Source organism: Petaurus breviceps, unplaced genomic scaffold, assembly GCF_028583685.1.
Source record: "Petaurus breviceps papuanus isolate PSGF00001 unplaced genomic scaffold, PetGlider_PUasm1.0 90701, whole genome shotgun sequence".
Classification (NCBI taxonomy): domain Eukaryota; kingdom Metazoa; phylum Chordata; class Mammalia; order Diprotodontia; family Petauridae; genus Petaurus; species Petaurus breviceps.
Genome location: NW_027187316.1, coordinates 10,163,983 through 10,176,875, shown reverse-complemented (window position 1 = coordinate 10,176,875; position 12,893 = coordinate 10,163,983). Strand labels below are relative to the sequence as shown.

General features: G+C 37.5%; 1 pseudogene; it reads left to right on the top strand.

The window, feature by feature from the left end:
* Positions 1–146: 146 nt before the first annotated feature.
* Positions 147–11,730, top strand: LOC138144595 (olfactory receptor 6C4-like; annotated as a pseudogene).
* The last annotated feature ends 1,163 nt before the right edge of the window (positions 11,731–12,893 follow it).

The following is a 12,893-nucleotide window of genomic DNA, read 5'->3' as shown; positions in this document are numbered from 1 at the left end:
AGAAGAAGAAGAAGAAGAAGAAGAAGAAGAAGAAGAAGAAGAAGAAGCAAGAGAAGCATGAGAAGGTAAATAGGAAAAAGAAATCATAAGGAACTTATTAAAGTTGACCTGTTTACATTTCTACATAGAAGAACAATAAAGCACCAATGAGGCGCTTCATGAGCAATAGAGTGTGCAATGATGATGCAAGCCAGGTAGAGATTGGAAGCATTCATACATTTATTGCATATATGCTAAGCAAGTCTCACCTAAGCATCTGAGGGTCCAAGTTTATATACTATAGCTAAAGCACTTACATCATACTTTCTCATGGGAAACTTCATATAGTTTGCAACATGAAGCATGTAACTTGCAACTTTGCGGGTGGCTACTCCTATGGGATGCTTCCCTACTTTCTTTTCTCATGTGTCACTACTTTATCTATATAGCTCAAGCAGCCAGGGTTTCAGGGATGGCCAGAATGTTCCAAGCCTCCCTTGCATGGTGGATGAGTAACGGGGGGTGGTGAGTCAACATCCTGAGATACTGAGCATGGGTGGGGGGAAACAGGCTCAAGAGGGTCCTTAGCCTGGATTCACGCCCATGGCAGACCTCTCAGAGCTAACCCTCGACATTGCCCCTACAAACTATAACTCATGAGATCTCAGTATGAGGATAGTTGAAGGAAATATGTGTATGTGTGTGTGTTTATGTATAGGAAGGTGTACGTGTGCATAAATGCATGTGTGAGTGTGTGTATATGTATGTGCATGTATACATAGAAAAAGGGCATAGGATCAGTTGAATAGGAAAGGATGATATCTAAAAAAATAAAATTAAGAGGTGAGAGAGGAATATAATGAGAGAAGGAGATAGGGAGGGATAGAATAGGGTAAATTATCTCATATAAAAGTGGCAAGAAAAAATTGTTATAATGGAGGGGAAGAGCAGGAAAGTGAAAAGGAATAGGTCAACTTTACTCTCATTGAATTTCATTTGGGTATATTTGGAATATGATATTCTGGAGGTCAAAGGAGCTAGAATTATTTGGGTATCTTACCCTATAGAAAAGTAGGGAGGAAGGGAATAAGAGGGGTGTAATAGAAGGGAGGGCAGATTGGGGGAGAGGGTAGTTAGAAATACATATACATTTGAAAAGTGACAGGGTCAAAGTAGAAAATAGAATAAGTGGGGGGTAGGATAGGATGGAGGGAAATATAGTTAGTCTTTCATAATATAACTACTATATTCAATAGCTTATCTTCCCAGTGGGGGTGGTTGAGTCGGGAAGAAGGGAAAGAATCGGAAAATCAAAGTTTTAAAAACTAATGTTAAAAAAATGTTTTTTTACATGCAACTGGGAAATAAGCTATACAGACACTGTGGTATAGAAATCCATTTTGTCCTACAAGAAAGTTGGGGAGGGAGGGATGGAGGAGGGTATAAGAGAGAGTAGACTGGGGGAAGGAGTATTCAGTAGGCTCACTATCTTGGGGTGGGGGTAGGGGAAAGACGGGGAGAAAATTTGTATCAAAATCTTGTGGAAATGAGTGCTGAAAACTAAAAATAATTTTTTTAATAAAAAAAAAAGAAAGTACTGGCTAGTGTCAAAGCATCTGGGTCATGCACCACTCCTGCGACTGGCTGTTGCTAAGTGCCTTTGCACAAATCACCCTTTCAGGCCTAAATATCCTCCTTTTGTCGAATGAAGGAGTTGGACCATATAATCTCTAAAGGCCTTTCCAGCTCCAGATCCTAGGACCATTTTTTGACAGGTCCTCACACAGTATCTGTAACACATCCTGCACATCTAGGAAAGTGTTAGTTGCATGTGTGGTGACAGTTTTCTAATTCCTCATTTCATAAGATCCAAGTTCCTGGTATCTGGGAGTAGCTGTTGCCTGCTGAGAAGGGAAACCTCCTCTCTGTGGCTATAATAGTTGGGGTCTTCCTACAATTTTCCTGAAATAAATCCTTTCATAAGTTGTTGAATTTAACCTTCAGAGAAGTTGTAAAGAGTGAACATGCTCTGACACCAAAATGAATCTTCTTTACTGTGTTTATGTGTATTAAAAAGGACCAAGAGAAAAGAGTATAAGTTGGTTTTCTAAGAAAAATAGGACTGGGGCAACTAGGTAGCACAGTAAATAGAGCACTGGAGTCAAGAGCACCTGAGTTCAAATCCAACCTCAGACACTTAACACGCTTACTAGCCATGTGATTTTGGGCAAGTCACTTAACCCCAATTGCCCTGCCTTCTCCCTTCCAAAAAGCAAAAAGAAAAATAGGACTGAGAGAGGACTCATGAGAACCAGATTAGAATTGCTGAGTTTAAAGTTTGGATTTCACCCTCAAATTATTTTATATTCCTTTAAAAATCCATAAGGAAGAGATGAGAAGAGAAATTAAAATAAAAATAAAAAGTATTAAATATCTGAGAGTTAATATACAAGGTCACACAGAGGACTTAAATAAATATAAATAGAAAATAATTTTTACAGAAATATAGGAAAATCTTAATAAATATAGAGAAGAGTGACTCAGTATGCATATCCAGGTCATACTAATCAATTAAAATTGATGACACTACAAAGATTACTCTATAATTCTTATATTATACCAATTCAATTACCAATGAGATGCAAAATTAGATAAATTAATGACATTAATGACAAAGTTCAATTATAGAAATTAAAAGCAAGAATATAAAAATTGAAATAAGGGATTTTATTACTATGAAATTTTAAACAACTTTTCAAAATTATCTGATACTGGATAATAAAATAGACAAGTTCATTTCAATGGACAGAGAAGAAATGCACATTGTGTTTCAGTGTCTGATAAACCTAAGAATGCCATTGCAGAGATAATCCTTAAAGGACTAACAAATGACCCTGAGATCCAGATTTCCCTTTACCATTTTTCTTTTTCTGCTACTAATTTACTTTTTACCTGGCCCTGGAAAACTGACCATCTATATTCCCAAATCTTTTAAAAATACAGGATCAGATCATTATTGGCAAGGAATCATCAGATCAATTCACAATTCAGTACCAAAAAATGGGCCAGATCAGTACATAGGTAGCCCATGCCTGATCCAGCATGCGGGCAGCATGGGTCCAGTTCAGTGGTCAAGTGGTCCAGATTGAACTACAGTAAGAAAAAAGCCATACCAGCACTTGGACAGCTCCTGCCCAAGAACCAAAGGACAGAAGGTAAGAGAAAAAGACATGGCAGTAACTATGAAGTAAAGCATTACGAGTCTTGTAGGAGGCATGCTATCTCTGCTATTAACATTTTGTTGGGGTCTGTCAGGCTCGCAGAAAGAAAACTATTTTATTCTGGAGTCAGGACTATGAAAGGAGAATGTGACAAAGAAGGAGTCAAAATCCACCTAGACCAGGTCCTCCAAAGAGTAAGCCAAAAGTCAGGAATTCTTGGTGGAGGTTAGGGGCTGTCGTAGTCACTATATCTAGGGCCAAGCGTCATTTATCCATGCCATATAAGAGTACATGAGAGAACAGGATCTGGCCAAACATGAAATCTCAATCTACAAAAGAGAGGTTTAGAGATGTGTTAACAAAACAAAACATGGAACACAATGAGGATATAGTTTGAAATGAAATAAGATCCCAAATGTGATGTTAAAATAAATGAAAACATGGAAAGAATGGCAAAAAAAAATTAGTAGCTTAGAACAATTGATGGTAAATTCTACATAAAAACTGGACCCTGAAAAATTAAAATGGGCTGAACAGAATGCAATAATTACAAGAAACAACAAAATATACTAAAAGAAAATAAAAAGATTAAAAATGAGAAAAAATGTACAAATAAAACTTGACATGAAAAACACATCAAAGAGAGAGATGCAAAAATTATCATGTTACCTGAAAATCATGACCAAGTCCTGTCTCCAGGGGTCATTTGAATTCTAATATCCTCTAACCCTGTGAGATTATATCCTCAATAAATATCATGAGGTCTAGAACAGAGTAGCACTGTGGTAGGCAATTCATAATGAAAAAAATCTATTAGGGATTTGTTGTGAATAGCAACTTTCAGAGAGTAGAAGAGGTAAAATTAATTCCCTTTACTTTGCATATCTGTAAAAAACCCTTAAAATCTATTCAGAAGACATCCTTCAAGTCCTTGCCTTTGAATTTCATTTGCTTAGCATATTTGGACAAACCACATGGTACAGGATTTAAGACTCACCTTTATCCTTTACTAACTTTTTTACTAGAAGAGTCTGAGCCTCAGTTTCTATATCTGTAAAATAAGGATAATAACCTATAGTGTCTACCTTCCAGAGTTGTTATGAAGCTCAAATGAGATAAAAGTAAAGTACTTCATTAACCTTAACTTTCTATATAAACACCAGTTATTATTTTCATTTTTATTAGGAGTTTCCAGTTTAATAAAGTGGAAATGATAACATAACCTCAGATGAGTCAAAATTGCAGCAGATCTAAAGGGTCAGACTTAGATGTGTGATGGACACAAGTAGGATTTAGCATATACTTTACATCATTTTTTAAAGAATTTTTTTGATGTTCTTGAATAAAAGACATCATGAAAGACAACAGTAACTGGAAAGAAACTGACTAATCACATTTCCAGTATGAAGGAAACATATGAAAAACATTTGCTTTTACATAGAGGGTTCAGCATGCAAATGAGATGCCAAACTCCCCTCACTAGGTGTCCTCCTCTTTTCTATAAATATTTCAAAAAATAAGTTAGTTGTGTGTTTGTTTTACCCCTCTTATCATTCATACAGGACAGTAAGCTGCCTGAGGACAGGGACCATATAAGTCATTTTTCATCTTTTATGCCCAGCCTTTACCACACTTCCATGCATACAGTAGTTGATGCTTAAGAAACATTTGTTGTTTAATGACCACTGTTCAACATTAGTTTCCACAAAGTAGTAAATATATATATATATGTATGTATGTATATATATATGTGTATGTATGTGTATATATATATATATACATATATATGTTTGTGAATGTCTACAGCTGAATGTCTATTCAGTACATTGTATAGATTCTCTTTGGATATTGTATGGTAAGACATGGACATACATCACACAGAATAAGGAGACTCTCAATCACCCTTCTTAATGCCTTTGAACTAGCCATCCCTCATGCCTGGGAAATGCTCCCTCTTTATCTCCATCTCCCAGAATCCCTCTTTTCCTTTCAGATGCAGCTCAGGCACCATCTTCTACATGAAGCCTTTTATTAATCTCCCTAAGAACCCCACAAATGCTAGGGCCTTCCCAATCAAACTATCTTGTATTTTACTATTTTATGTGTGTATTGACATTATATTCATCTTATTTATATTGTTACATGTACTACTTATCTCCTATATTAAGATGTAAGTTCTTGGGGTGGCCAGGTGGCGCAGTGAGTAAGAGCGCTGGCCCCAGCGTCAGGAGACTCAGGATCAGTTCCAGCCTCAGATACTTGGCACCCACACAAAATAACTGGCCGTGTAACCTTGAGCAAGTTAATTAACCCCAATTGCTTTTTTAAAAAAAAGATGTAAGTTCTTGAAAACATGGATTGTTTTATTCTTGATATATGTATCCCCAGCATCCAGCACAGTATCTGGCACATAGTAGGCACTAATAAATAGTTGCTGTTAAGTCAACAAAAGGATTATAATCTGTACTGGGGGGGGGGGAGGTGTGCCCATACTCACAAGCTGATGCATTTACAGGAGTATTGAAGCCTTACTTGATAGCATGGGATGAAACAGAAGGGCTAGATATAGCCTATAGACCCATGAGAAAGCAGTTACAGTTATCTAGGTGCAAAGCAGTAAGAACTCCAATTAAAATGGTGGCAGCAGGAATCAAAAGCGAAAAGTTTGTTGGTGTTTTTTTTTTATAATGGCTGCTTTTGTTCACCACTGAGTCCTCTGCATCTAACTTTACCAGGCAATGTATTTAATTCGCTTCCACAGGGTTAGTACATCAATAAATATGATCTTTCCTCAGACTTTCTAGAAATATAAAGTAGGTATTAGAGAGGATTATCCAGAACATTCATGTTAAAAGAAAAAATGGAGATGGAGGTAGAAATAAATAGGTAAAGGGGCCCCAGATGATCCAGATTGGCTGGCAATAGCTATTGCCCTTCATTTTCTTTCAGGAGACATAATTCCCAAGAAGAATTAAATCGCTTCATGTGATATCCAGTTAATTCTCAGAGGAATAACCTAAAGCTTTGGGACTTTCCTTTTCTCATTATCAATGATCATGTGATTCCTGTCTGTTTGCTACATGTCTTTACTAACAATTTCATTTTTCAAAAAAAAAAAGGGGAGACAGATCTCATTCACAACCAAAGAGAGCAATGTATCACACCATCACTTGAAGAAGGTGAGGGGAAGGGACAGTGGATGTAAATACTTTTGTTCCTGTATCGGTAATTCAATGCATGTAAGTCATACTTGCTGGTAGAGAAGTAGATGTGGTTTCTGGGTATGCCCACAGGAAGTCCTGGTCCTGAAGCATCATTTGAAAGAAAATGAAGAAAAGAAAAGGAAATCCTTACATTGGTTTTCAAAGGCAGTTTAATTAGTGTCTGCCCTTCTTTATGGCCCAGGGACCATTCCCCAAAGAGCACTAAAGCCTTCAAATCCTCCAAAGCAATGACAATTAGAACCTTTTGGACAGAACAAGAGGGCAGAGCTGTTCTTTCAGTGGGAGGTAGGTGAGGTGTCTCAGGACCTAGATACCACAATAGGGTTCTTATCTCCACTAACATTTCCCTCTGTTTGGCCACTTTTCATCAGTGCTCTCCTGATAACAAAAATAACACCATCCCAGTCTGTGGTTTTCATTCATTTTCATATGCTTTGATGGTTATTTCCAAAGTTAGAGGATCTATACCACCTTCATCTTCCTTAAACCAGACGAGATTTGTCATCAATCCTTCCACAAAGGTCTGACAGAGAAAGAAATCCAGGAGCTGAAATACTTCTTTTCCTCTGCTGCTGCGGCCTTCCTGAGCCCAATCACCCCAACTGCCCTTCATTTACCTTCTTCCCTCCCTAATCCCTTCTCCCTTCCCCAGAGTACTAGGACCAAGGAGAGAAGAGAGACGGTGAGATGCAGAAGGGAGTACTAGAGGAGAATGCCTAGTTTTTAGAGACAGTTTTTTCCTGGATAAGAAGGAGAAAGTCCTCAGAGCAGAGTGCTCCAAAAAAGTACAGGAATCATTTAGGCCGAGTCAACTCCACATCCTCCATGTCCTCCCTCTACTCATTCCCATCTTATTTCCCTTCTTTGTCCTCTTAACTTAGCTAAGAGAACCAAGCCCTGGCAAACCTGCAGGACAGTGCTGAGATGTTGTAAAACTCAATTTCAGTGTTTTCTCAAATACAGTCTCATTTTTATCAGTACAGATACATTTTCTCTGGCTGTGTTTTGGGGACCAAACCAGTTTACATGCTACTGTAAAGCACAGCCACCTATTTCTGTGCAACCTTGGGCAAGTCAGAGAACCTCTCTGGGCCTCTGTATCCTTACCTGTAAAGTGAAGAGGTCAAACTAGGTGATATTTCTGGTCTTTTCCAATCCTAAATCTATGACCTTACAATGACCACATGATGTCTAAGGACTCTTCTAGGCCTGGTGCCACAGTTCTAAATCCTATAAGCTTACATTTTATCAAAAAAAATCATTTTAAGCTTCAATGTGAACTCTTTTAAGAACCTTAACGTGCATCATGTAATATATTTTCACTACTGGATTTACTTACCACATGGAATACCTGAAGAGCTTTTTTTAAGGTAAGAATAAGTATATGTGGACCATCTACATCATTTGGAAAAGATAAGTTTAATAACAAAATCAACTGCCTCAGGGTCTGCTTTTTGATTTGCTATCAAATTTTACCTTAAAATTGTATCTTGTTCGCATCCCCCTGATCAAAACTACTCTTCTACTAGACAGTATAGCAATTGTTTATAAGTATCAATTATAAAGAGAAAGAATATATAGCCAGGGACAGAAGATTGCAAAAGGGAACTTGGAATTCTTATACAAACCATTCCAAAAATCAAAGGACTATAATTTGGAAATTGTATCATATATTAACCAAAATTCACATCCTGCTAATAGGTACTGAACAGGTGAAGCCATCTAGATGATGCTGTCAAGGTTTATGGTCCTGTGATATGCAAATCTCAGACAAATTCCAGAAGTCCACAGTAAAGACCAGCAGAACATCAAAAAGGTGCTGGTAACTTTAAGATGACAACTTTGAAATTTTACTAATAACTTTGAAATGATTTGGAAATGCCAAGGTGGTACAGATAGCTCTATTCCCTCAAAGAACACTATAAAAAGGAGACCTCAAACTCCTGCCCTCCAATCTCCCTTCCATATTGATGTTGTCCATGCTGCCTAATGCTCTCAACTTTAACCCATGGTTTCATGAGTGACAGTGTCTGCCTCTTCCCCCTCCCCATTCATTTTCCCATTCTACCTGCTTCCCACACTGTCTTCCACTCTACTTCTTTCATCACTTATCTTTGCCTTTATGAGTCTTTTGCCCTGATACCTGTGTGTTTCATTAAATTATGGTTGCCTCCCTGTTTCCTGCTGCCAATTCTGGTCTTTCTTGATGCATGCCCAAAAAACTAGGTATACCTGTTCCCATTTCATAATTTCATTAAATTATTCACAATTCAAATTTTAAATGCTTAAACCTTTTTCCAATTGAATGTACTTGACTTTTCTAGAGATTTCATCCCCAGAAAAGTTCTAAAACCATGAAATTTTGTGATTTACCACATAAGTGCTGACATGTCATCCACAGAATTCTTTGAATGAGCACTAATGATCATGTGCTATTTTCCCCCTCCCCCGAATTCCTGAAGAAAAAGGAAAAAGCAATTTAATTCTTAAAGCATAACTATGAAGAGGAAAAATTGTTGTATCAATTTTAACTATCAGCAAGTTGTATTGCAAGTTGTATTACAAGTTGGAGAATCAATGGGTTCTTGGCTTTCCAAGAGAGCCCCTCTTCATTTATTTTCTTGCTAGGCAATTAGGGTTAAGTGACTTGCCCAAAGTCACAAAGCTGGTAAGTGTCAAGTGTCTAAGGCAGGATTTGAACTCAGGTCCTCCTGACTCCAAGGCTGGTGCTCTATCCACTATGCAACCTAGCTACTCCAGAAGCCCTTTTTAAACAGAACATTTCTTTTTCTAAATCAGTTCAGTCTCAAAACAGACAGACCTGGACTCAAAGAATGTGAAATCTGCATTATCATCGTGGATTTAGAGCAGGAAGTACCTTAAAGACCATCGAAGGAAATCTGATCTGAGGGCCAGAGAAAGCATGTAACCTCCTAAAGTTATACAATAAGCACCCAGTGGTCTTTTAAAATAAGCATTAATGGGTTAAGAACTGGCTTCCTTTAGGTAAAAATCTACCTAGGAAAATAAAAATTTAAAAATGCAATCCCTATAATATTGGACAATTTTCACTGAACATGAATTAAAATCATTCACCTTACAGAGGGTGTTGATTCAGGAAAGTGTCATTTTTTCCTAAAATATGAAATGTTAGGGGAAAATCTCCATATTTAAATAAGAAATATGTGTTATTAAGAAAGAAGAGAGTCACTACTAAGATGGTGAAAATGGAGAATGAGTATTTGTTGGTCAGGAAGCTTTAGTCTGGGAAAGAACCTCTTTTCTCCTGAGAGTCAGAGTTCAAACAAATGTTGGGTCTATCTGCAGAAGTGTAATTAAATAAATGCAAGATGGGCATCCAAATGAGGCTTAGACTTGCTTAGGAGGACAAGGAGCCACTGCTATTGCAATATCTAAATCACTTGTGCTGCCCCTACCTGTTAGACCACAAGAACAATTCTGTGGGGGCAGCTAGGTGGTGCAGTGAATAGAGCACTGGCCCTAGAATCAGGAGGATCTGAATTCAAATCCAACCTCAGACACTTAACACAAAAACTAGCCGTGTGACCTTGAGCAAGTCACTTAACCCCAATTGCCCTACCTTCCCCCCTCCAAAAAGCAAAAAAAAAAAAAAAAACTCTGTGTCTGTGCTTTAAAAAAATTTATTATTAAAAAAAAACAACTAGGGAAATAAGGGAAAAGACCTTTTTTTGCCCTTTATGGCTAAACTCCTTGAAAAGGCCATCTGCAATGGGTACCTCCACTTTCTCTCCTCTCACGCTCTTCTTAACCCCTTATAATTTGATTTTCAACTTAACCCACCAAAACTGCTCTCTCCAAAGTTATCAATGATGTCCCAATTATCAAACCCAATGACTTTTTCTTAGTCCTCACTCTTCTTGATCTCTCTGTAGACTTTGACACTTTTCCATCACCCTCTCCTTTTTGATAGTCCTTTTCTTCTATAGGTTTTCAGGGTAGCACTCTTTCCTGGTTCTCCCCTTACCCGTCTGACCAGTCTTTCTTGATCTCCTTAGATATATCCTCCTCTAGATCACACCCTTTAACCACAGGTGTCTGTCATGTTCTGTCCTGAGCCCTCTTTTCTTCTCTGCTACTTCATTTGGTGATCTTTTTGGTTACCATGGATTTCATGGCACTCTCTATGCTGATAATTTTCAGATCAACCTCTTCTGGCCTAACCTACTTGCTGATCTTCAGTCTAACACCTCCAATTGCTTTTCAGACATCTTAACTCAATATATCCAAAATCAAACATATTGTCTTTCCCTCCCCACCTCCTCTTTCCTGTTGCTGCAGAAGTCGACACCATTCTCCAGTCCCTAGGTAACACCCTTGACTATATCTTACCCACCTCCCCAACCACATATCCAATCTACAGTGGAAGGCTATCAATTTCACCTTTGTGATCTCCGCAAAACACATCTTGCTTTCTTCTGACATAGCCACCACTCTGGTACATGCAAGCTATTCATTTTGGTTTTCTGCTACTAACATACCTTTTGAGTGTCACTGGAAATGTGACCATCATTATTCTCACCCTGCTGGATTCCCAGCTCCAGAGTTCCATATACTTCTTCCTCCAGAACTTCTTCTTAGAAATTTTCTTTACAACTGTCTCTGTTCACAAAATGCTAGTAAACATGGGAATTTGGAACAAGACTATTTCCTTTGCTGGATACTTTACTTAATTTTTTTTTTTGCCATCTTACTGAGAGCAACTGAGTTTTACCTTTTGACTGCCATGTTCTGTGACTGCTATGTGGCCATCTGTAAGGCCTGGCATTATACAATGGTGATGAACAAAAGACTTTGTCTCCAACTCATCCTCAGCTCCTGGTTTTCTGGTTTCATGGTTGTTATTGGGCCACATATCATGACCACAATGTTGCCATTCTGTGCATCCAACATCATTAACCATTACTGTTGTGACTATACTATATTGCTCCAGTTGGCCTGTGCAGACACACACTTCATAGAGATGATTGAGTTTGTCTTGGCTGTGGTGACTCTTCTCTTTACATTAGTCTTAGTAATTATCTCCTATGCATATATCATGGGGACAATTATGTCCCTTCTGCTCAGAAAAGGAAAAAGGTCTTTTCCACCTGTTCTTCCCACATGATTATTGTTTCTCTCTCCTATGGAAGTTACATCTTCATGTATGTGAACCCCTCTATGAAAGAAGAAACAATGTTTAATAAGGGAGTAGCTGTGCTGAATACCTCAGTTGCCCTCTTTTGAACTCTTTCGCCTACACCCTAAGGAACTAGCAAGTAAAATGAGCCTTCAAGAAACTGTCAAAAGGATAAAGTTTTTTTCAATAAAGTGAAAATAATTGGTGATGCTTTAATAAAAGAAACCATAAAGGAAAGTTGATGCAAGAACAGAGATATTCTTATGTGGCATGTGCAGAAATTGCTTTTCAGTGTTAAAGATAGTAGTCTCCATTTTCTTGTTTTATCACTTCTGTACTCAGCATTTATTGAGTAGAATTCATGATTTCAGTTTTTAAAATATTAGCAAATTTTTTATTTTTTCAGTTCCTTATAAAACTAATAGATCTTTATGAGACTACACATTTTTTGAATATAGTTTCATTCTTCCTATGGTGGCCTCAAGGAGCTAAGTGACATCCATTTTAGTCTAACAATTAAATGAGATAAAGTCAAATTAGTTTCTATAGTTCATAGTCCCAAAAAAGCCTTCTTACATTTAATTGAATTATAGATTTAGAGCTGGAAGTCGTTAGAGAAGCTCGAGCCTAATATATTCTCTCATTCCTCATTTTACAGATGATAAGACTGAGGCACAGAGAATAAAAAAAGATTAGATAGTCGAGTCTTATCACTTCCCTCTGGCCTCATTCCCCTATAATTCATATTAGCAAGCTAGGGTTTCCCAGAGGTATGGTTGCTATCTGAGGTTCTAGGGGTAACCACCATCTTAACACTCTACAGCCAATCCCAAATAGTATATACATATATACACATAGTATAGTGCTGCCAATTAATATTCAGCCAGTAGAATAAATTCACTATTAACAAACACATTTACTCAAATGGAATAGTAAGTAAAACAGTTATAAACCTTCCTCCCATAAATAGAAGACACACTCATGATGGAGGAGAGTATGCACAAACTTAAAAAATGATAGTGAAGTAGAAATGCAGGAAATGTTTGTTGTAGTCACATCTTCAGAGCCCCGCTTATCCTTTTTTCTGTGAAACTGTAGGATCTCAATTTATTTTTTAGGTTATGTTTTTCTCAAATACATGTAGAAACAACTTTTAACATTCTTTTTTTTTAATTTTGAGTTCCAGATCTCTCCTCCCTACCTTGCATTTCCCCCCCACCCCACACACACTTTGAGCAATCTCATGTAGATTACAATGTGCAGTCATGCAAAACATATGTTCATATTAGCCATGTTGCAAAAGAAAAGAGA